At 50.6% G+C, this 21228-nt stretch overlaps 1 long non-coding RNA gene across 1 annotated transcript in view; it reads left to right on the top strand.

Annotated features, from left to right (window-relative positions):
• LOC114670078 (uncharacterized) overlaps window positions 1–21228 on the top strand; it is a 78999-nt gene that overhangs the window by 53339 nt on the left and 4432 nt on the right. Inside the window, exons 3-4 of the long non-coding RNA XR_013397871.1 lie at window positions 13175–13432; window positions 13643–21184. This is a non-coding gene — a long non-coding RNA (uncharacterized LOC114670078). The remainder of the gene's footprint in view (window positions 1–13174; window positions 13433–13642; window positions 21185–21228) is intronic.

Raw genomic sequence — 21228 nt, 5'->3', positions numbered from 1 at the left:
GGTTTGGTATCAGTGGTCTTGGATGGAGCTTCTCCAGCAGAGCTAGGGACAAAAACTTGAGTTCAGGCTGTTTCCTTGGGCAGGGGTCTCAGGGCTCAGGCGAGCAGGAGTGAGGAGAGCGAGGGAGGGAAGGAGTGAATGGGAATACCGGATGGCTTATCCAATCAATAGCTGCTTGGAGTGACTGGTGCTGGGCCCTTTGAGACCTTCTGAGGCCCTTTATGAAATGTATCTCCGCACGGTCCCCTTGGGACAGTAAAGGAAAGAGAATTTGTTATCTGCTTCTGTCCTGGCCAGTGGAGGCTCTGTGTTGGTGACCTGCATACCTGTGATTGCTGAGCAGCCTCCTGGAAGGTGGCCCTTCCCAGGGCCAAGGCAGGAAGTAAGAGGTGAGCAGGTCTCTGAGCCCAGGTGGTGTCAGGTGACACCTGTGCAAAGCTGATCGGAGCCTGGGAGGTGCGGTGAAGTGGCGAGGTGAGGCTGGGAGGGTTTTCATGTGGGGTATAAAAGGTATCCCATAGAATTACCTTACATAATGAGGTTTTGCACATGAGATGGGGCACACTCCTCGCTGTTCTGCACCCTGGATAATCCCTGGAGTGTGGGGCAAGGGAACATTTTATAGAATAGGACTGGTGGGAAGGTTCCCTGTAGGGGACAGTCAAGGAGAAAGAAAGAAAGATTTTGCAAAACACCAAGCTGAAGTTTAGCTGCACTCTGCAGCTTTGGCGGCCTGACCCCAGAGCACGTGCTGGTCCTGTGAACTTTGATGCCGCTGAGCTTTCCCTCATGCAGTTCCCTGCTTCGAATATGTGTCTTTCACATTGGGGATGAGGTTACACTTCTCTTTCCTCAGCTGAAATGGCAACTTTTCCTCCCTGCCACCCCTCAAGTCAGACAGCTTCTTTCTCTTGCTCCCGTAGTGCCTTTGGATGGACACTTGTTGCATTAGATTATAATTTAGATTATAATTCTTTTTTTTTTGAGACGGAGTCTCGCTCTGTCACCCAGGCTGGAGTGCAGTGGCGCGATCTGGCTCAGTCACCCAGGCTGGAGTGCAGTGGCGCGATCTCGGCTCACTGCAAGCTCCGCCGCCTCCTGGGTTTACGCCATTCTGGGACTACAGGCGCCTGCCACCACGCCCGGCTAATATTTTTTGTATTTTTAGTAGATACGGGGTTTCACCGTGTTTGCCAGGATGGTCTCGATCTCCTGACCTCATGATCTGCCCGCCTCAGCCTCCCAAAGTGCTGGGATTACGGGCGTGAGCCACCGCGCCCGGCCTAGATTATAATTCTTATATATGTATATATACATCTGCTCATTCTCCTTGCCAGGCTATGGGCCTTTTGAAGGCAGAAATCGTATCTTAATTTTCTGAGTGTTCAGCACCCAACCCAGTGACCAGTCCAGCCATGTGATAAATAACTATTGCATGGAATTAAATTATCTTGTACAATAATTATATATAAATATGTTTTATATGAATAAGTACAAAAATATATAAATAATTGTTTATGTTTTATATATGTTTATGCATATATAAAACACATATCTCTCCTATATATTTACCTTTACATAATATAATGACAAAATGGAATCAGGGTGCGCTTAGTTTGACTTCTCAGAAAACTCACAGTGGCTCATAGCTACCGGTTCCTTTTCACTGTGATTAGAGCCTTTTAATTTGCAACCATCTCAGTGAGATTGATTTCTAGGTATTTTCTTTAAAGCAAGTGTCTTCATTCTGTACTATGTTCTTTCAAATTTGCCTGTGGAACTTTGTGAATGTGCACGCGTGTTCATTTTCCCAGGGAGATTCTCCCAAATTTTATTAGGTTTTCAAAAGCATCCATGACCAGTTAAGAAATGCTGCCTTGAGGCTTGTACTCAGATTATATTTGTCACATGTAGGATTAACAATGAATAAATTCACATATATTTTACCATTTTCCCCTAAATAGATGAGAACAATGTGTTCATTGCTACCTCTACCAAAACACAGTTGTGTGGACTTCACTTTTTGGAACATGACTTGTGACACTGTTACCACCACCTGGTGGCAGCATATTTTAATCACATACTTGGTTTTTGAAATGGTGAATAAATTAGAATAAAAAAAAGAGCCAAGTCAATAAATTCGAATCTATATAATGCCGGCAATAGATGTCACTTCAGTCAAAACCCAGTGTAATTGTTTTTTTTTTTCCACTGAGTTGGCCAGAGCTTTTAGGTGGCACAGGAAAAGGCGAGCCCAGCTCCAAGGACTGTGCGGTGTGCACTGACAACACTGTTACCTTAGTCTCCTTGGCCTGGGAACATAGGTTCCAGAAGTTTGCCTGTGCATAACCAAAGCTCCCAGCCAATAAGCACTTAAACTCAGAACTGCCAGGGTCCTCAGAAAGAACAAGTCTCCATACCCCTTTTTGCAACAGATCGTAACTCAATGGAACCAGTTCCATGTGATCAGTGATCTAGCACATTCAGACTTGTACAGACTTGTGTATTTTCTATCGAAAAAGATAATCTTTTGAAAAAATTCAATGTCATCCTTAAAATGTTGACACTTATGTCTTAAAGACATGACATTTACAGTGATGTTTCTCAGGCCCGTTTTTCTTTGTCAGGCGCACGCACGTACCCATTAGTTCCTGTGTAGGATGATAAATGCAGTGAGAGCTTGATGAAGATTTTGTGAATGAATCAGCACAGAGCCCTTCTCCTTGGCCAGGTGGGTCTGATACGCAACAAAGGACCTGACTTCTTCCATTTAGCACCTCTGGGGGAATCAGTTTGTTGAAGCTTCAGTGGGGCTATAGATCCACGTGATTCTTTCTTGAGAAAGCTCCTCTTGCTCAGGATTGATCTTAAAAAGCAAGAATTAGGGGAAAAAAGAAGGGGACTAACCTTTGCTGAATTTTGGGAAATGGGGATAGCAATGCTAGAAACAAAGGGTAGGCAAGGGCCTGTCAGCCACCCTGCAAGGGAGTTGGGCGGCCAGAGGAGCCCAGTCCACCCTGAGCAGAGCCGTGGGCTGTGAACGCGGCAGGTGATAGAGGGGAAGGCGCTCATGGTGGCCTGGCTCCTGCCTGATGTGCAGAAGCAGAGAGCACAGCAGCTCTCCGTCCCCTAGGGCAGCTCCGCAGGGTCAACCCGATGAGCTCTGATGCTCACCTTTCTCCTCATTTCAACTGTCACTGCTTTTGTGTAACGTTGGCCCAGCATCCCTGTAGGAGTTGGGGGGATTGGCTTTGGAGTAACACCCAGGCTGAGAGCTGGTTCTGCCATTTATTCTCTGGGTCATGTCCAGCAAGTTGCTTCTCTGCGTCTCATGTTTTCCTTCTGTTAAATGGGGATAACAATGGTGTCTGCCTCATGGACGGCGGTGAGAATAAAACCAGGTAATTGATGCAAAAGGCCCAGGGGTGTGTCTGGTGCATAGTAGGTGGTCAATGAATAGTAAACAGGCTTTTGAAGTTGCTTATTTCAATTTTCTTTTGAGTAGTAGCCAGTAGAGGCCAGATGGCTTCTGAACTATCACAGTTGATTTTCTATATGCTCTCGGGTATAAAGTTTCTGCGGAATTCAGTGAGCTGCAAGGTGTCACGGAGAAGAAACAGGCTGTGGTAGCATCAGTGGCCTTTTGGGGGATTGAGTCCAGCCCTGGGCCTGGAGGAAGGAGTCAGGAGTGCCGTGGGGAGTGTCTCAGCAGGCCAATGGCAGGGGAAGAGGAAAGTCTACAGAGCAGGACTGCTGGGCAGTTTCTACTGCTGTAGGGGAGAACCAAGGAGACATTTTGCAAGTTTAGCTGCACTCCACGGCTTTGGTGACCCCAACTTAGAGTATTAGCTGTTCCCGGGAAGGTGTGGAGCAGGAAGCAAGGGGCCTCTTGGCTCGGGCCAGGGTGTCTGGTTCCAGGCCAGGGTCAGTATGCACGGAGGCTGTGACTGTGGGCAAGCCAGCCACCCAACCTCGCTGGGTCACAGCTGCTGCATCTGTAAATGGCAGTCACAGCGATGACAACCTCCAGTTGTTGTGAGAAGACACCATTTATGACACTTAGAGCCACGTTGGGCCCAGAGTCGGCCCTGCGAAGGCAGGAGGAATCATCAGTCATGTTGACGCGGATGTGGAGGGGTGGCTGATGCGGACGTGGAGGGGTGGCTGACGCGGACGTGGAGGGGTGGTTGACACGGACATGGAGGGACGGTTGACGTGGACGTGGAGGGATGGTTGACGCAGACGTGGAGGGACGGGTCCCTCCATTGCACATGGTGAGGGGAGGAGCCAGAGGTGATGATGGAGTGTCCACCCTGCACAGGATAGGAGGCCCAGAGGAGAGACTGGCTTGGAGGCAGGGGGAGGGGAGCTCCTCTGGCCTGCTGGGGTTGAGACTGGGGGCCTCTGGCTGACATGGCAGGATTGACTAGGTGTAGTATGTAAATAGGTCCCACTGAGGAAGTCTACAGTGGCCACACTGTGGCAAAGGCAAGGCTGGGGTCCCATGGGCAGGGCCACTGTCTATTTCAGCAGTCAGAGACATGTGACCAGTTGTTGCACCAACAACCTCTGACTCTCAGTGGCTCTAGGCACAAGGTCTGTTTTATTTCTGAAGATGTCAGACAACAGTGGGTGGTCATGACACTGAGATGGGCGCACATCATGGGATGACGAATTTCATGCTTCAACTTGACTGGGTCGTGTGCCCAGACATTTTTTTGGGTGTGTCTGTGAGTGTGTGTCCGGATGGGGCAGCATTGGTATCTGTAGACTGAGTAGGGCGGATGGTGCTCCCTGGTTAGGGTGGCCCCTGCAATCAGGCGAAGGCCTGAGTAGAATGAAAGGGTGGGCCTCCTGCTTTCCTCCAGTCTAATCGCCTTGAGTGGGGACATTAGTTTTTCGCTGCTTTTGGACTAGAACTGAAACATGAGCCTTTTTCTGGTCTTGAACCTGCCGGATTTTGGACTGAAACTTACACTGTTGGGTCTCCTGGGTCTCCAGCTTGCAAATGGCAGAGCTGGGACTTGTCAGCCTCCATAACTGTGTGAGCAACTCCTTACAATGAATCTCTCTCTCTCTCTCTCTCTCTCTCTCTCTCTCTTTCTCTCTCTCTCTCTCATCAGGAAGTGCAGGAATCCTCAGTCCTTTGTCATCTTGGGAGAAAGAATTTGGCCAAGAGACAGTTTATGGAGTTTATTCTGTTATCCAAGAAGATAATTTATGGTAGGAAAATTGGAAGCAGGGGGTTTATTTAAAGGGACAATGCACTCTGAAAGATGAGACAGAGGGGGCAGCTAAAGGAGAATGAGCTACAGCCCCTGAGGGTTCTATGCTGGGTTTTTATGATTTTGAATTTTTTCCTGAAGTTCCCACCTCTGTCTTAAGGCTCTGCCTTCTTTTGGGGGGGATCTAGTTTTCTCATTCTTGTCTTAAGTCCCCACCTTCTCCTCACCTAGTTCTCACCCTGGGTTTCTGGGGCCCTCCCTTATTATTAGGCGGTACCCATGCCAGGCTGGTGTTGGATGCAAATTCTACCTAATGGCTGCATTGCTCATTACCTCCACTAAGGAAGGTTGTACCATGGACAGATCTGCACTTACTGTGACTGCTTGTCTCTGAATTTCTCCTTTGCTTTCTTTCCTCTTTATCGGCATGCAGCTAGCTCTGCTCTGACAGGTTGACTGTGGAGGGAGTGATGACTGGGTGTCTCTAAGGGGTGTTCCTTCCTGCATCGGTATTTCCCCTCCTCTGCTCATTTCCAGCATGCATGTTTCAGGTGGTCCCTGGAGTGTGAGACTTTCCCAGACCTCCCTTTTCTCAGGGGCTCCCTCTCCTGCTCATGTCTAGCCATCTTCCCTTTATTTTATTTTATTTTATTTTATTTTATTTTATTTTATTTTATAGAGGTGGGGTTTCACTGTGTTGGCCAGGCTGGTCTCAAACTTCTGACCTCAAGTGATCTGCCTGCCTTGGCCTCCCAAAGAGCTGATATTACAGGCGTGAGCCACCCCACCTGGCCACTGTCTGCCTATTCTAACAGATCTATCTCTACCTATCTATTGATTATCTATTATCTATGTGTATTAGTTCGTTCTCATGCTGCTAAAAAGAACTGCCTGAGATTAGGTAATTTATAAAGGAAAGAGGGTCGACTCACAGTTCCACATTGCTAGGGAGGCCCCAGGAAACTTACAATAATGGTGGAAGGCAAAGGAGAAGCAGGCACCTCTTCACAGGGCGGCAGGAGAGAGAATGAGAACCAGCAGGGGAAATGCCAGGTGCTTATAAAACCATCAGATCTTGTGAGACTCACTCACTATCATGAGAACAGCATTGGGGAAACTGCCCCCGAGATCCAATTCCTGCCACCTAGTCCCACCCTTGACAAATGGGGATTATGGGGGTTGCAATTCAAGATGAGATTTTGGGTGGGGACACAGCCAAACAATATCACTGTCTATCTACCTATCTATTGATTATCTATCTATTGATCTATCTATTATCTGTCTACCCATCTATTGATTATCTGTCTATCTAATCTATCCTGTTGGTTCTGTTTCTCTGGAGGACTCAGAGTAACGCAGACCTGAAGAAGCAGTGCACATGGTAACCTGTGTTCTCAGTGTCCTCACGGGGTGAGGCTCATGGGGAAGGGCTGCTTTCCTCTCCTGTTCCCCACCCCCAATACAGACAGATATTCATGATCTGGCAGCCCCTTTTCCCAATTTAGGGTTCAGGAGGAGGACAAGGAATCAGATTAGAGATGTGTTGTAGGAAAGCTGGAGGAGAGTCGGGCGGGCACAATGTCACTGTAGCCAAGAGGCTTTAGGAGGAAAGAAGGATGCCAGTATTACCATTTCCTCTAAGAGCTCTGAGAAAAGGCCACTGAGTTTCTTACTTGATGAGACTCCTCCAAGAATCTGACGTTCATCAATACGTATTTCCTCCACACTGGGAAAATGAATGTGCACACTGGCCATTTAGATTAAACTCAAATTCTCCCCAGGAAAAACGACAGCTATTGTTTTCAGTTCTAGAAATAGCTGCATCACTACCCTGTTATTATAGATGAAAAAGTAAAGCACAAAAAGTGTTGGTTTGGCAAATACAAGAGAAAGATGAATAATGAAACTGTCTTGTCCCCCCAAGCAAATACTTCCAAGTCTTCAGAAACAAACAGCACAGCAAAGACTTCCATCACTCGCTTCTATGTGGGATTGAAGTCACCTCTAGAGAGAGAGTTGTCCCATTCCTGATGGCTAAGCCCCATCAGAGCTGGAGGACACAGTGGCTTAGGAAGAACAAGCAGGAATGCGGGGCCCGAGACAGAGTGTCACAGCACAGAAACATGCAGAAATGTCACACCGCTGAGACAGAGGCCATCCAGAGTGTTGTCCTGGTGAGTGAGCTCCGTGCTGTGGGGAGGCCCCTCCACCAGGTAGAACGTGAAGCCCCCACAGAGAACCTCGATAGATTCAGCAGAGGGGCAGCCAAGAGCACTTGGGTTGTGCTTCTGGGTGGTCAGCGGAGAGCCCCAGGAGCCCTCTGTGCTGGGGACAGTAATGGTGACAGTCTGGAGATGGAGAGGCCTTGGGAGCTGGTGGAGGGCCGGGGCGTCGCAGGGAGAGCTCAGCTCCGAGAGCAGCTCTGGGGCTGCTGAGGTAGCCCCATTTATAATCCCCCAGAATAACGGCATCTTCTCATTATTTTAAATAAAACGTGTATGATTGCTTGTCAGTACACGAAGTGTATCTCGTTCTGGGGAGGGAGGGGGTGGGGGAGGAAAAGGAGGTGGCCAATGGAGGGTGAATGCATGTGGGGCCCATGAAGATAACAAGGCTGGCCAGGCTTCCCAGGACCCTGTGGGCCAGTGGGCATCCGGCCCCTCCAGGCTAATGGAGGAGCAAAGGACTGTCCCCTTCCCACCTCACGGAGACACAGATAATGCATTCATTTAATCATTCATTCATTCATTCATTCATTCATACACTCCAGGATTTTGGTTCCTCTCCTCTACAGTCTAGCAATAGAACTTAGGTGTTTGGTATTCTCATCCCAGAGTTTTTGTAGAAATTCCTGGTTATTTATAACAGTGATTCTCAGGAGGAGACAAAAATAGAAACCAAACAAAACCAAACAGCAACAGAAAGGCAGCGATCCCTGGGAGAAGATACACTGGTCAGGATTCCTGACCTGAATGACTCTCAGCTCTGGAGGCTCTGCGGTTTCATAGAAGCCTTGCCTTTGTGGGACCCCTGCAGTGCCCTCTTGCCTGCCCTGTTGAAGGGTCAGGTGGTGGAGGACAAGTGAAGCAGTGGTCAGGAGGCTGAAGCTGGATGCCAGGCACTCCCACAGGCCTTGGGCCCGTCCTGCAGGCTGAGCCGCGTGTGTTCTCTGTGGGGTAAGGTGGGAGCCGGGCTTGAGTCAGATACTTCTTAGGAAGGACTTCAGTGTCTCACTGTCCTGCTGACTGGGTTTGGTTTTGTGTCTCAGACCCGAGGCTGAAGCACCTCCACTGCCGGCGTGGTTGGGGCAGCCAGTCCCAGAGAAAACTGGGATCTCCAGGGGCGACTGGATCTGAAATTGAATGCCAGAATTGTCAGGAAGAAATGTCGCTGTGTAGAAACCCTCACCAGGGTGGCAGGCAGGCTGGGACTGAGAGGGCAGCTGCTGCTTCCCAGCGGTGATCTGTCCCCTCCTCTGCACTCCACCACCAGCTGTGTTGGCCCCCACTGCAGAGCCCCTCTGGTTGTTTAAGATGGAAACCTGTGGAAGGCGACACACGCTCTCCCAAATGCGGCAATCATCACACAGCCTGGGGCCGCCAGCCTGGGGGCAAGCGTGTCTCTCTTGTCTCTCGCAGAGGGCCCACTGCTGGCAACCAGGAGCCCAGTGGTAACTTAGACAAAGGAGGAGACCCCTGGTTCCACAAGTGGGGTCCCATAGACTCAGAGATGACTGGGTTGGGGTTCAGAGAGTCAGAAGAGGAACTGGTCTCCCTCCATCTCTCCTTCCTGCCCACTCTGGACTTGCCACTGTGGGCAGCAAAGGTACATCTTGGAGGAAGGAAGCCCACTGTCTATGGTGCCCAGCCAAGAAAGTTAGCCAAATATCTACAACAGCCAGCCCAGGAAGCCAGCACACAGGAAACCAGTCTGCCTTCTGCACTAATCAGCCCAGGAGACCAGTCCACCATCTACACTAACCAGCCCAGAAAACCAGCCCACCATCTACACTAACCAGCCCAGGAAGCCAGTCTACCATCTACACTAACCAGCCCTGGAAGCCAGTCCACCATCTACACTAACCAGCCCAGGAAGCCAGTCTACCATCTACACTAACCAGCCCTGGAAGCCAGTCCACCATTTACACTAACCAGCTCAGGAAGCCAGTCTACCATCTACACTAACCAGCCCAGGAAGCCAGTGTACCATCTACACTAACCAGCCCAGGAAGCCAGTCTACCATCTACACTAACCAGCCCTGGAAGCCAGTCCACCATCTACACTAACCAGCCCAGGAAGCCAGTCTACCATCTACACTAACCAGCCCAGGAAGCCAGTCTACCATCTACACTAACCAGCCCAGGAAGCCAGTCTGTCTTCTACATTAACCAGCCCAGGAAGCCAGTCTACCATCTACACTAACCAGCCCAGTGTTAAGGACAATACATTCCTCTTCAAAGACTCCTTTCTGCTTGATCTGTAACAAGCCCTTGTTCCTCAGCTTGATCTATAACTAGGAAACCTCTTACTCTATAAACAACCCTTTACCGCACCTGGACATGCCCAGACATGCCTTAAACTTGTTCCATAGACAACCCTTCCCACCTTAGCAACAGACAGTCTCTCCCTCTCCTCCCCTCTTAGCAAGCTGTGTGTTTACCATATTTAGAAAAGTGAAAGTCTTAGTCATATCTGGAAAATTTTAAGTGTTAGCCAATCTGGTTAGTTTGGATTGTGTGGTCTGACCCCAGCAAATGGAGAAAGGACACAAATAGGAACTGTGTTAGGGATAAAAACCAATCTCTCCTTTGTTCATTGTGCTCTTGCAATCGTGGCTGATGCAGGCAGCATCCTTCTGCAGAAGTAAATTGCCTTGCTGAGAAAACTTTTTGTCTGAGTGTAGGTTCTTCTTTGCAGCACCAAGCACTTGTTTCCAACACCAGGAAGCCAGCCTGCCATCTACACTAACCAAACCAGGAAGCCAGCCTGCTGTCTATAGTGATCAGCCCAGGAGCCTGCCTGCTACATACAAATCAGTCTGGTAGGAAGTCAGACCAATGTCTCTAACAACCAGCGCAGGAAGCTAAACAGTATCTTCTGTGATAGTAGGCTCAAAATGGCCAGGTCTTGATCAATAACTGACAATTTCTGTTGTCTCTGCTTCCAACTTGGGACCAACTAGACAAAGCCCCTTGTGTCCCCCTAGCTGGTCAGATGGAGGTTTGCTTGTTTTCCACTCTCCTACCTTCTGGCCATCAGCCTTCCTCCATCCATACCTGAGACCTTCCTGTGTCTCCACTGTGAGGCTCTCCCAGTCCTCTGCTGCCCCGAGTCTCCATCAAACCTACTTCTTGCTAGCTGGCTCTGAACAAATAGGATTTGTCTGTTCTCATTTGCAGGGGGTGGGGTCTTTGTTTCCAGACCATCTCTGTCCCTGCCCCCAGCCCTCTCCCATCCTGTCTTGGCCTCTCTCAAGTGTCCCCCCGCAGGGGTCTTTGTGCTGGAGTGGCTCTCGTGGAACCGGAGTGTGCGAGGTCTGAGGGGGCTCGTATGGCCATGTTCCATGCCTGTGAGTCCGGCGGAGGAAGAGCTGTGCTGTGTCACAGGAGAGGCCTAAGAATCAATGAGAAATGCAGTTGCATGGGCAGCTTCTGCAGGGCTGGCATGAATGTGGGCGCTGGGGAGTGTGTGTGCTTCATGACACCTCTGCTCAGGTGTGATTCTCCTTCCCTCTCTAAGGGCATAATGTCAGGTGTTTGCCATGTTTATGCCTTTGTTTTTGAGACAAATCAATAAATAAAATGCAGGGGAAATCCTATCAGTACAGCTCTTGTCATCCGCCTTCAGATAAGGCTGGCATGTGTTCCTGGTTATTTTTAGTCTCCTACGTGTCCGTCTATGATTGCTTTTTGCATTATAGTTATGGAACAATCCGAATGATTGAATTACAGCACCACAGTAATGATTCTGAAACATTGAACTTGACTGTCCCGAGGACATCACAACTGCCATCTCAAGAAAGCCTGTCTGCAGCAACCATCCCCTCCTCACTCCATTGCTCTCAAAGACACAGCCACTGGTGAGGCTGGTTTCAAATCACCCCCAGCTCCGGCTGGAGAGAGCCGAGGAGGGAGGCAGCGGCCAGGGCTGAGTGGGAAGCGCCTGCACTGGAGGGTTGGTGGCCCCCATGCTGGAGGCAGGAACAGGAGGCTCCTGGAATTGTCCTGTCTTCTGCCGGGAGAGGGGAGGTGGATCCTCACTGCGCAGCAGCCCAGCCAGCACCGAGAAGGAAGTGGGTGCCCGTGGGACCCTCGCCTCTCTGCGGAGGGGCCTGTGGAATGCAGCCTGCACCCTGGGCCAGCCCTGCTCCTAGGAAGGTCCTGCTGCCTCATTGGCTCTCTCTCCCTCCTTCTCCTCTCCACTCCCAGCTTTTTTTCTAGCAACCTTGAACCCTCATTTTCATCCAGTCCCATTGAGAGGCCAAGTGCTCCCTCCTCAAGCCAGAGCTCCCAGCTGCAGACACAGGTTCAGCCCCCAGCTGAGTGAGGAGCGGCTTTCATGCTGGTGCCTGCCGCTCCGCTGCCCTCCACGGGTCCTTCGCTGCTGTGTCCTGGTCCTGAGGCGGTGACACAGAAGCCCATGTCCCCTTCCTTTCTGCTTACCTATTTGTAGGTGGGACCAGGCTTCATGTCTGCACATCCCCAGAAGGCAAGGCCTTTAGGTCCCCTCTCTGCTGACCCAGACACAAAATGGTTTTCTTTCTTAGTTTTGGAATCTGAGCGAAAGGGCAGAGATCGTATTCTCCTAGCCTCTCGGTTGCTCACGTCGGTTGGCCACGTTTACACCCGCGTGGGCGTCTGTGCACGTGTGCCTTAAACCATTAAAGACTTGGTGAGTTTTATTGAGCCTGCTGCCCACCCTGTGATATCTTTTCCTGGTTTGCTTCTCCACAAGCAGACCCCAGACAAGCAGCTGTGTTTGTGGGGTGGTCTCAGGAACGCCTGGTTGGGAGTGGTGGTGAAACAGAAAAGGCAAGAATCCCAGGCTGGGAGTAAGCCCTGCACGGGCCACTGTGCTCAGCCCACTGGGGCGTCGGGGAGTGCATGTGCTTCTGCCTTCATGACACCTGGGGCCTCGGGAGCGAGCTCAGGAAGGCCCCACGGAGTGTGGGGGCTACAGGCTGGTCCTCTTTTCTTCACTGACCGCTGAGGCTGGGGCCTCCTCCTGCTTCTGTGCTGTGCTTTGCGTCGCCAGAGAGAACCCCCAGCAGGAGTGATTCAGGGGGCAGGCGCTGCCACTTCCTGACTGGTGAGCTCTAGAGGTTGGGGAGACACAGGGGGGTTTGCTCTGATTCTTTCAGTTCACTGCAGCGGGTTCTGGCAGGGGGGTGTGCTGTGGGAGGAGACTTGCTTTGCTGCCACAGCTATTTTAAAGCCGGTGGAGCGGCAGAAGCCTGCTGATCTTCTCGTCATCGAGGTGGAAAAATAGACCGGAGTGCGAATGGCTTTTGGAGCCCCTCATGTGTCTGACCCCAGTTTAACTTTGCCTCTCATCCCAACCCATGGTGATGGGGGCAGGGGACAGGGAGGGAGAGAATCAATAGCTAAAATCATAACTCTCCAGGCCGACATCCGCAGGGACGGAACGAGCCACTGAGAGCACACCAAGAGAGAATTACACGGCAATATGTTTTTCAAGGAAAGTTATTAAAATATTGACATTTCATCTGCACAGCTTATCCCTCAGACATCCTCAGAACAGCCCCCAGACAGGGCTAATTTAATTATGCTCCACCCGAAATGTGCCCCGTGCCCTGTGCCAGTCAGATTCTTCCAGAGGCACCAGACACAGACACATCCAGTTCTGGAGGCATTCCTGGAACTTATCTCAAACTTCCAACAGGCTTCTTTTTCCTAAAAAGATGAAGTTGAATGTTGATGTTTTTACAGTGCTGGGAGTCACGCAGGTGTGTCTCCTCCTGCAGCAGAGAGCCTCCTGGAAAACCAGAGGTCTTGGGTCCTGATGCCTGAGCCGGCGACAGCTCTGAGTACACTGTGAAGGGCGACTGTGGATTTTTCTTCTTTCTCAAACAATGATGCAATCATTGGGATCACTTGTCCTCCTGGGACGCGTTTGTGCGAAACTGGTGTCTTCCAAAAAACAGCCCAGGGGAGTCGAGATGACATAACAGGTAGAAGAAGGCACAGGTGAGCCACTTGACAAATTAGGCGAAGGCCGCCAGCCTGCCTGCCAGGTGTGTGGTCAAATATGGGCGAGGCCAAGGTTGGGGTGTGAAAGTGCGTGACATTTACACCCGCGTGGGCGTCTGTGCACGTGTGCCTGTGCCTGTGAGCTGCCTATGTGCATTTGCAGAAAGCAGATCTTCTTCATGGGTGAACAAAAACCTCACGTTTTAGGTTCCAGGGTGATGCCAGTGAGCTGTGTTTCTGAGAGGAGAAGGAAGCCGTCCTTCTAAGTTTCCACTTGGACCAGTGCTTCCCTGCGTGGGTCCTGGCAGCAGGGGATGCCCAGGCTGCGGTGGCAGAATGGTGAGCGGCATGGCCGGCTTCCACTCACGTGAGGCCAGCAGCAACCCCTCCCCAGGGATGACAACCAAAGGGCGTCCTCCAGACACTGCCAGATGTCCCCTGGGGGGAATTGTCTTCGGCTGAGAATCACTGCTTTAGACGGATGATGATCTTTTAAATGGACGGTGCTGTCCCTGGCTCTGAGCAGTCAGTTCCCTCCCTCCATCCGTCCCTCACTGTTTACCTACAAAACAGCTGCATCCCTGGGATTTACTAGTGAGCCGGCGGAGGTGTGACCAAAGAGATGCCATGGTTCGCTTTTCTCTGTGATCAATACTTGGAAAGATTTAGGGGCCTGTGTTAAAATTATAAATCTTCTGTAGAAGATTTTGGCAGTAAAAAAAATAAAAAACGCCTATGAAGTAAACAGAGATGGCATAGTCAGAGGCTCCAAATCACAGAGAAGGTACCTGCATCCACAGTGGCTTTTGGCTTCCTCCTCTGCTGCCGTTTGGACTCATTGATCTTTGGGTCTGGTGGATTTTTTGTGATGGGGAGAGAGGAGGGAAGACACAGAAGGGCCATTCTCATGGCAAGGTGAGGTCCCAGGGGCTGGGCTGGGAGTTAGGGGGCACTGGGGTTCTACCCAAGTGGCGAGACCAGGCAGGTCATGGCACCTGCTATGGTCATGCTGAAGTCCTGGAGGCAACAACCATTGTTACCTCGAGACGACACCGAGAAGGGCAAGAACATGTCCTTTCAACTTGTCCTTGAGGACATCTTTAAGGCAGGTTGGAAGAATCTGAAGTCCTTCCGCCTTAGCATGAACAAACATGTGAAGCGGATTTTTAAAACTCAGGTTTGATCTTTACAGTAACCAGATGGATTTTATTTCAACATGCCAGAGTTTTCACATCACGCCACCCCTGCACGTCAACGTGCTGTTCTTGAGGCTTTTTAAAGTTCAGCCCTGGCATCTAACATGGGGCGTCTGTTTTAACTCCAGGCGTGGGGGTCCCTGGGGAAATGATTACTTTCTGATGTGTGACCACCCCCAGGCTGACGCCTTCCCCCTGCCCAGGGCTGAGGCTGGACCGAGGGCACCTCCTTTTAATGGCCTCTCTCTTCCTAACACAGCAATCATGTTACTCGACAGCTGTATAAAATAACTGCCCTAAAATCACAAATTCAAAGAAAATCAGCAGCCAGAGTTCCTTCCTGATATTTTGCAAGTCTGGGTTTCGTGAGTGAGTCTTCTACTGAGGGAGCCATTTGGGGTTTCAAAGGCCTTTGGCTTTGTGGAAAACAGCTTTGTGGTGTCCAGAGCTGTGTGGGTGCCTCTGGCAAGCGCCTGCACCACAGAGGCCCTGAGTAAGCCCACTCAGCCCTGTGCCCTCCACACCCAGCACTCAGACCCAGCCTCCTTCACTCAGGCCTGGGGGCTGGCCAGGCTGAGGCATGTGGCCTGGCCTCCTCTCAGCCCCTTTCCCACCCACCCACTGCTGTTCCCATGGCAGGTTCATCTGTGTCCTCCCTGTTCTGGGGGGCCAGGCTCTGTGCCCCCCTTGCACCTGCACCAAGGCCACCATTCCATCCCTTGCTGACCTTCCTTCTGTGTCCGTTTGGCCTTGCAGGTTCCTGCTGGGCACCATTTCCAGCCCGCGGGGTGAGCACTGAGGAGGCAGCAGGATGCTGAACTGGCTGCCAACCCACCTGCTACCCCACCCACTCTGGTTCTGGCTCAATGGCACCAGCGTTTCCCACCCAGGGGATGCCCTGCTCTTGGGTCTCACCAGGTCCAGACTGGCCCCGGCTCTCATGCCACTTCAGCAACATACCTGTCATTGCACCTGTCACCACACCCATCACCACATCCATCCCAGGGTTTGACCTACATCCCTGCAGAGTGGAGCACGGTGGGTGCCTGTATCCCTGCTCATGCCCACGCCCTCGGGGTCAGGATCTCAGTCCAGAAACAGCCCTCCTGAGACACACGCAGGCCTTCCCAGCTGTCCCCGGCGCTGTCCATGTCAGAAAACCCGGGCTGCAGGTCTCTGCCCCTGTGGCTCTGGGTTCATTCTTCCAGTTTCTGCAGCTGAGCTCTCCGAGGGCCTCCAGTGGAGCCACCTGGGGCTACACAGTCCCCCAGATCACACCTGCTCCACAGCAGAGCTCCAGAAGGAGCCAAGGGGCAGAATGACAGCATGGTCCAGGCCGGGTCACAACTCTCCCTCCACAGCCCATTCCTCACAGCACTTAAAGTGGAATTTCCAGATGAGTGCCACACCCAGGCGACATCCAGGTGGGGCCAGCTCTGCTCAGTTGCAGAGCAAGGAGGTGGTGACCTCCCTGCACCATCACCAGCTCCTGGGCTTCCTGGTAGCCAAGGGAGACAGGGGACCCACAGCTTGCGGCTGAGGGCCAGCTCCCCAGTAAGTGGGGCCTGGGACCCTCCAGACTTCCAGAAGCCCCAGGCTCAGCTCCAGGGAGAAGCCAGTCAGCCTCCAGCTCAGTGGTCCTTGAAGCCTTGGGACCCGATAAAACCCAGCCCCCCATAGACTGTGGCCTCCACGCCAGCTCCAGGTGCTTCGGACCCTGCCGAAGAGCTACCTGGTGGTTGGGTGCCCAGCCCCTCTCCTACCCCTGACCCCACCTCCCCCACACCGCCCCTCCCTGTCCTGCATCTCCCTACTCCTCCCCTCCCTACCCCTCCCCGCCCCACCTCTGTGCTCCCCTGGGCCCTGGTGTCAGCTGTTTACTGCCCTCCTGCCCTGGTCCCCATGTCACCCCAGAGGCCAGCATCTTTTCCCTGGGCCAGGAGCCCTCTGCTGGCTTCCCCTCCGGGCAGATGGAGGGGTGGGCTCTGCATTCATGGGCCTGGCAGCCAAGGCCCCACAGCTTCACTGTCCCCCATCCCCCTTTCCCCATCCTGCCCCATCCAGTTACTCTATTTCCCGCTTTTCAGAAATACAGGCCTCTTCTCCCTGCATGCCTTTTAGATATTGAGTCCTTGGCTTGGCCAGCTTCTAGTATTCAAACCCATAACAAATATTTTCTCCTCTAAAAAGTCTCGTTTGGGACAGCCTGTTTCCTGGGCTGTCACGAGTCTGTCTGTGTTCATGACCATCTTCCACGGCTTAGCCTGCACCTCACGGTGACCTCTCCTCTCCCTGCGAGCTCCTGAGGGCAGGGATCTGGCCTTGCCAGCCTGGTGCTGAGGGATGGAAAGAGAAAACAATAGTTATGAGAAACAAATTCTAACATTTAAGACCCAAAGCAATGCAGAGCCCATTCTCGTATGGAGGAGAGAATTGTCCATTCAAACGCACGGCAGATGGACTGCGTCAGTAATAACAGAAGAGGGTGAGAATGGTGCCTCTGGAATCCTGTGGATGCCTGCTGCTTTTCCAGGAACTGCTGGGTCCTCATATCCCTGGCCCCAGCCATCTCTGGCTTCCCCCCAGTCCCTTGCACCACCAGGCATGGTGTCCCCCAAGGGGCTATTATGGATCAGGTCAGCATCATCAGGGAGACAAAAATTATAAGTGTTACTTTGAGTGAAATGGTAATTTGGGTTTTACAGACAAATCATTCATGTCAGCAGATCAATGTGTCCATGGAGCAGAGCCCAGCCAGCAGCCTGGCAAGTATCGACCCGGCTGACTTGGCCAGTGGGCGGCGGCGCTGGACGCTCCGTCAGTTCCAGTGGATTTTTGGAGAGGAGACCAGGATATTATCGTCAACACCAGAAGACTTAGCCTGGGGTGCCTTAGTCAACACACCCATAAAAATTCAATGAGTCTTTCAGCTTGCTCTAAGTTGAAGTCAATTTTTAATCACGATACTCATCCTGGTGCGCTGTAGATGTTATAGCAACAGTTTCATTAATATTAAGAAACCTTTTTCTCCTCTCATTTTTGTGCATGGAAACGAACCACTTTACACAGGTTCCGGAGCATGTGCCAGAATCGCTTTGGGCCTTCCGAGCCGCCCCGAGGAAGACACAGCCTCTCCCAGCGCGTTTTGTGGAAGCCAGGACGGAACTGCAGCAGGTGCAGGCTCCTCATGCCTCCAGTGCATTTATTACTGGGGTGAGACAAAGTCGCCCATATCCATTCACTTAGAGAAATGAAATGTGTCTGATGAACTTGCTGTGTCAGATGGCAGCAATCAAGTTGAAACACATTGCAAACCAGCCGGCAAAAGGTTTCACATTTTTACCAGAGAGGCTTCCTCCAGCATCAAATAATATTACCAGAGTAAGTTTTTATACAAATAGATTTTACTGTGAGGCTCTGATGATGGTCTTTAAGGGAGAAGTTGTAGAGGAGGTGGGACTGAGCTCATTTACTTATGTATCATGTGTCATTTACATATGTGCAGGTCATTACATATGCACAGATCATTACACAGATCATTACATAAGCACAGATCATTACGTAGGTTTAGCTCCTATGCAAAGCTGAGCCCCCTCAGGGTATGAAGCAGTAGGGAACTACTGATGGGTGCTCACCTCAGCCTTACCTTGTGTGGGGTACTGTCCTTGGCCAAAGGTCTCCTCTGCTTATTCCCTCTCCAGTGAGACTGGAGTGGCTGACCCTGGGATCTGAAGCAGGATTAATCTGGAAGGGACACAGGAATCACTCAATAAGTGCATGTAAAATAGAATTGACTTCAAAAATGAAATTAAACCAGTCCAATCCCAGGACTGGGGTGAGTTTTCAGTGATGATCAAGGGTGGTCAAGAGTAGTTAAGGGTGGTCAATAATGGTCAAGGTTGTTCAAGGATGGTCCAGAGGGGTCAAGAGTAGTCAAGGGTGGTCAAGGGTAGTTAAGGGCAGTCAAGGATTGTCAATGATGGTCAAGGGTGGTCAATAATAATCAAGGGTGTTCAAAGGTGGTCTGGAGTGCTCAAGGGCAGTTAAGGGTGGTCAAGAGTGGTCAATGATAGTCAATGGTGGTCAATAATGGTCAAAGGCATTCAAGAGTGGTCTAGAGTGGTCAAGGGTAGTCAAGGGTGGTCAAGATTGGTCATGGGGACAGGGGCCAGTTAGCAGGAAGGGGTCCTCCGAGCTGCTGTGCAGTGCTGCAGAGGGAGGTGTCCTCCAGAGAGTCCCCTCCTATCACCAGGAGTCACCCAGCAGGGCTGGCGGTCCCCAGTAGGCAGTGGGGACCTGGAGGATCCCTGTATATGTGAACAGATGCAGAATTGGTCTATCACAATGATTTTCTTAAAGAAGAGCCAAATACAGTTTGTTTTTTTAAAAAAGATTTTGATATCAGACATTGCCTTTTGTGATCTCTAGCCTTGGATATCTTTCTTGCCGTTTATTATATTTACCAAAAAGTCAGAAGCACACTAAAGTTAGGATGGAGTGCAGATGGATTTGGGGTGCCCTCTATGACTTGAGTCAGAAGAGCTGAGGCTGCCCCCCAGGGAGCTCGCCCAAGCTACAGGAGAATTCCAAAGGTAATCTAACCCTTGACAGTCAAAAGAGCTAGGAATGCATTTGTGTTGATTTTTTTATTTGGTCACAAGCATGAGGCCTTTTGAGGGAGGAAGACAGTGGCAGAGCAGAGCTAGGGGCAAGAGGGAACGCCTGTAATTTCCGAGTGACCTTGTTTCTGCCATGTGAAGTGCTGGGCACGAGTTGCATCAGAGGCCTAAGGCGTGGATCTGAATGAAATCAGATGATTGAAATGACTAATTTTCAGATGGGCACTTTGTAATGCTGGAGTGTGAACCTTTAAAAAGACAAGATATTATTGATGGATGGATCCGATGGGACCTGAAACAAAACAAGGAGTTTATTATGACAAGGTGAATAGTAGTGTGCTGGGAAATACACGTATATAGTTCCGTATAAATAACATTGTGTTTGGGGAAGGGCCTGCCCCCCGTGTGTGTAGGGGCTGCACAGCTGCCTTGATCATTGAGATAAAGACAAGGACTTGGATATTTGTCAGGAGGGGTAGGAGTAAGTGGAAATTGTCTAAATCACATTCCTTCACTAGTGACTCTGAGTGCCATGAGCTAGGAGCATATTAGAGCCTGACGGAGTAGGTCGAAGGTTAGATGAGAGCTGGACAGAAGCAGCGTTTCCAGGCCTGCAGCCTTTTATCTATGACGTTCTAATAGTCATGGCCTATTCTAATAGTCTAATAATAATGATGAAACACATGAGATATAAGCACCTTACATGCTCACAAGCACTGTCGTAAGGGTTTCACATATATGAGTTACAGTCACGTGCCACATCACGGCGCTTCTGTCCCTCGGATAGCATGTACGGTGGGGCTCCCATGAGGCCCCAGTGCAGCTGAACTGTTCCTATGGCCTGGTGACACTGGGTTGCTCCTGACCCTGTGTAGTCTAAACTAATGTGTGTGTTTGTGTCTTTGTTTTTAGCAAAAAGTTGAAAAAGTTAAAAAAAATTGAAAGCAGAAGAAAGCTTATAGAATAAGGATATAAAGAAGGAATATTTTTGTACGGCTGTACAATGTGTGTTTTCAGCTAAGTGTAATTACAAAGGAGTGAAAAAGCTTAAAACGATGAAAAGTTTATACATCAAGAAGTTACAGTAAGCTAAGGTTAATTTATTATTGAGAAAGAAAAAGACTTTAAAATAAATTTAGCGGTGCCTAAATGCACAGTGTTTAGAAAGCCTGCAGCGGTATACAGGAATGTCCTAGGCCTTCCGCATTCACGCACCACACACTCACTGATTCACCCAGATCGGCTTCCAGTCCTGTGGGCTTTGTTCATGGTAAGTACCCTATACAGGTCTGACATTTTACTTTTCTTTTTGTTTTTTTTTTTTTAGAGATACAGTCTGGCTCAGTCGCCCAGGCTGGAGTGCAGTGGTACAGTCTTGGCTCACTGCAACCTCCACCTCCTGGACTCAAGCGGTTCTCCTGCCTCAGCCTTCTGAGTGGCTGGGACTACAAGCATGTGTCATCATACCCAGCTAATTTTTGTATTTTTAGTAGAGGCGGGGTTTCACCATGTTCAGGCTGGTCTCGAACTTCTGATCTCAGGTGATCCACTCACTTGGGCCTCCCATAGTGCTGGGATTACAGGCGTGAGCCACCACACCCGAGGTATGCCCTTTTAAAAAATTTTTTTAACCTTATTTTAACTGTCCCTTTTCTATGTTTAGATAGAAACACGCAAACAGCACTGTGTTACAACTGCCTGCAGTACTCAGCGCGGTCCTCTGCTGGACAAGTTTGTTGCTGTTTTAGGAGCCGTGGGCCGCGTCGTGCAGTTGTGCAGGCTGCTGTGCCGTGGGCCGTGTCATGCAGGCTTGTGTGCCAGGGACTGCGTCATGCAGGCTTGTGTGCCAGGGACTGCGTCGTGCAGGCTTGTGTGCCATGGACTGCGTCGTGCGGGCTGCTGTGCCGTGGGCCATGCTGTCCAGGTGTGCACAGGTACATTCTGCATTGTTCGCACAGTGATGAGGTCACCCAAGGGT

The sequence above is a fragment of the Macaca mulatta genome, chromosome 9 (genome assembly GCF_049350105.2).
Source record: "Macaca mulatta isolate MMU2019108-1 chromosome 9, T2T-MMU8v2.0, whole genome shotgun sequence".
In the NCBI taxonomy this organism is placed as follows: Eukaryota; Metazoa; Chordata; class Mammalia; order Primates; family Cercopithecidae; genus Macaca; species Macaca mulatta.
This window is presented reverse-complemented; position numbering and strand designations above follow the sequence as displayed.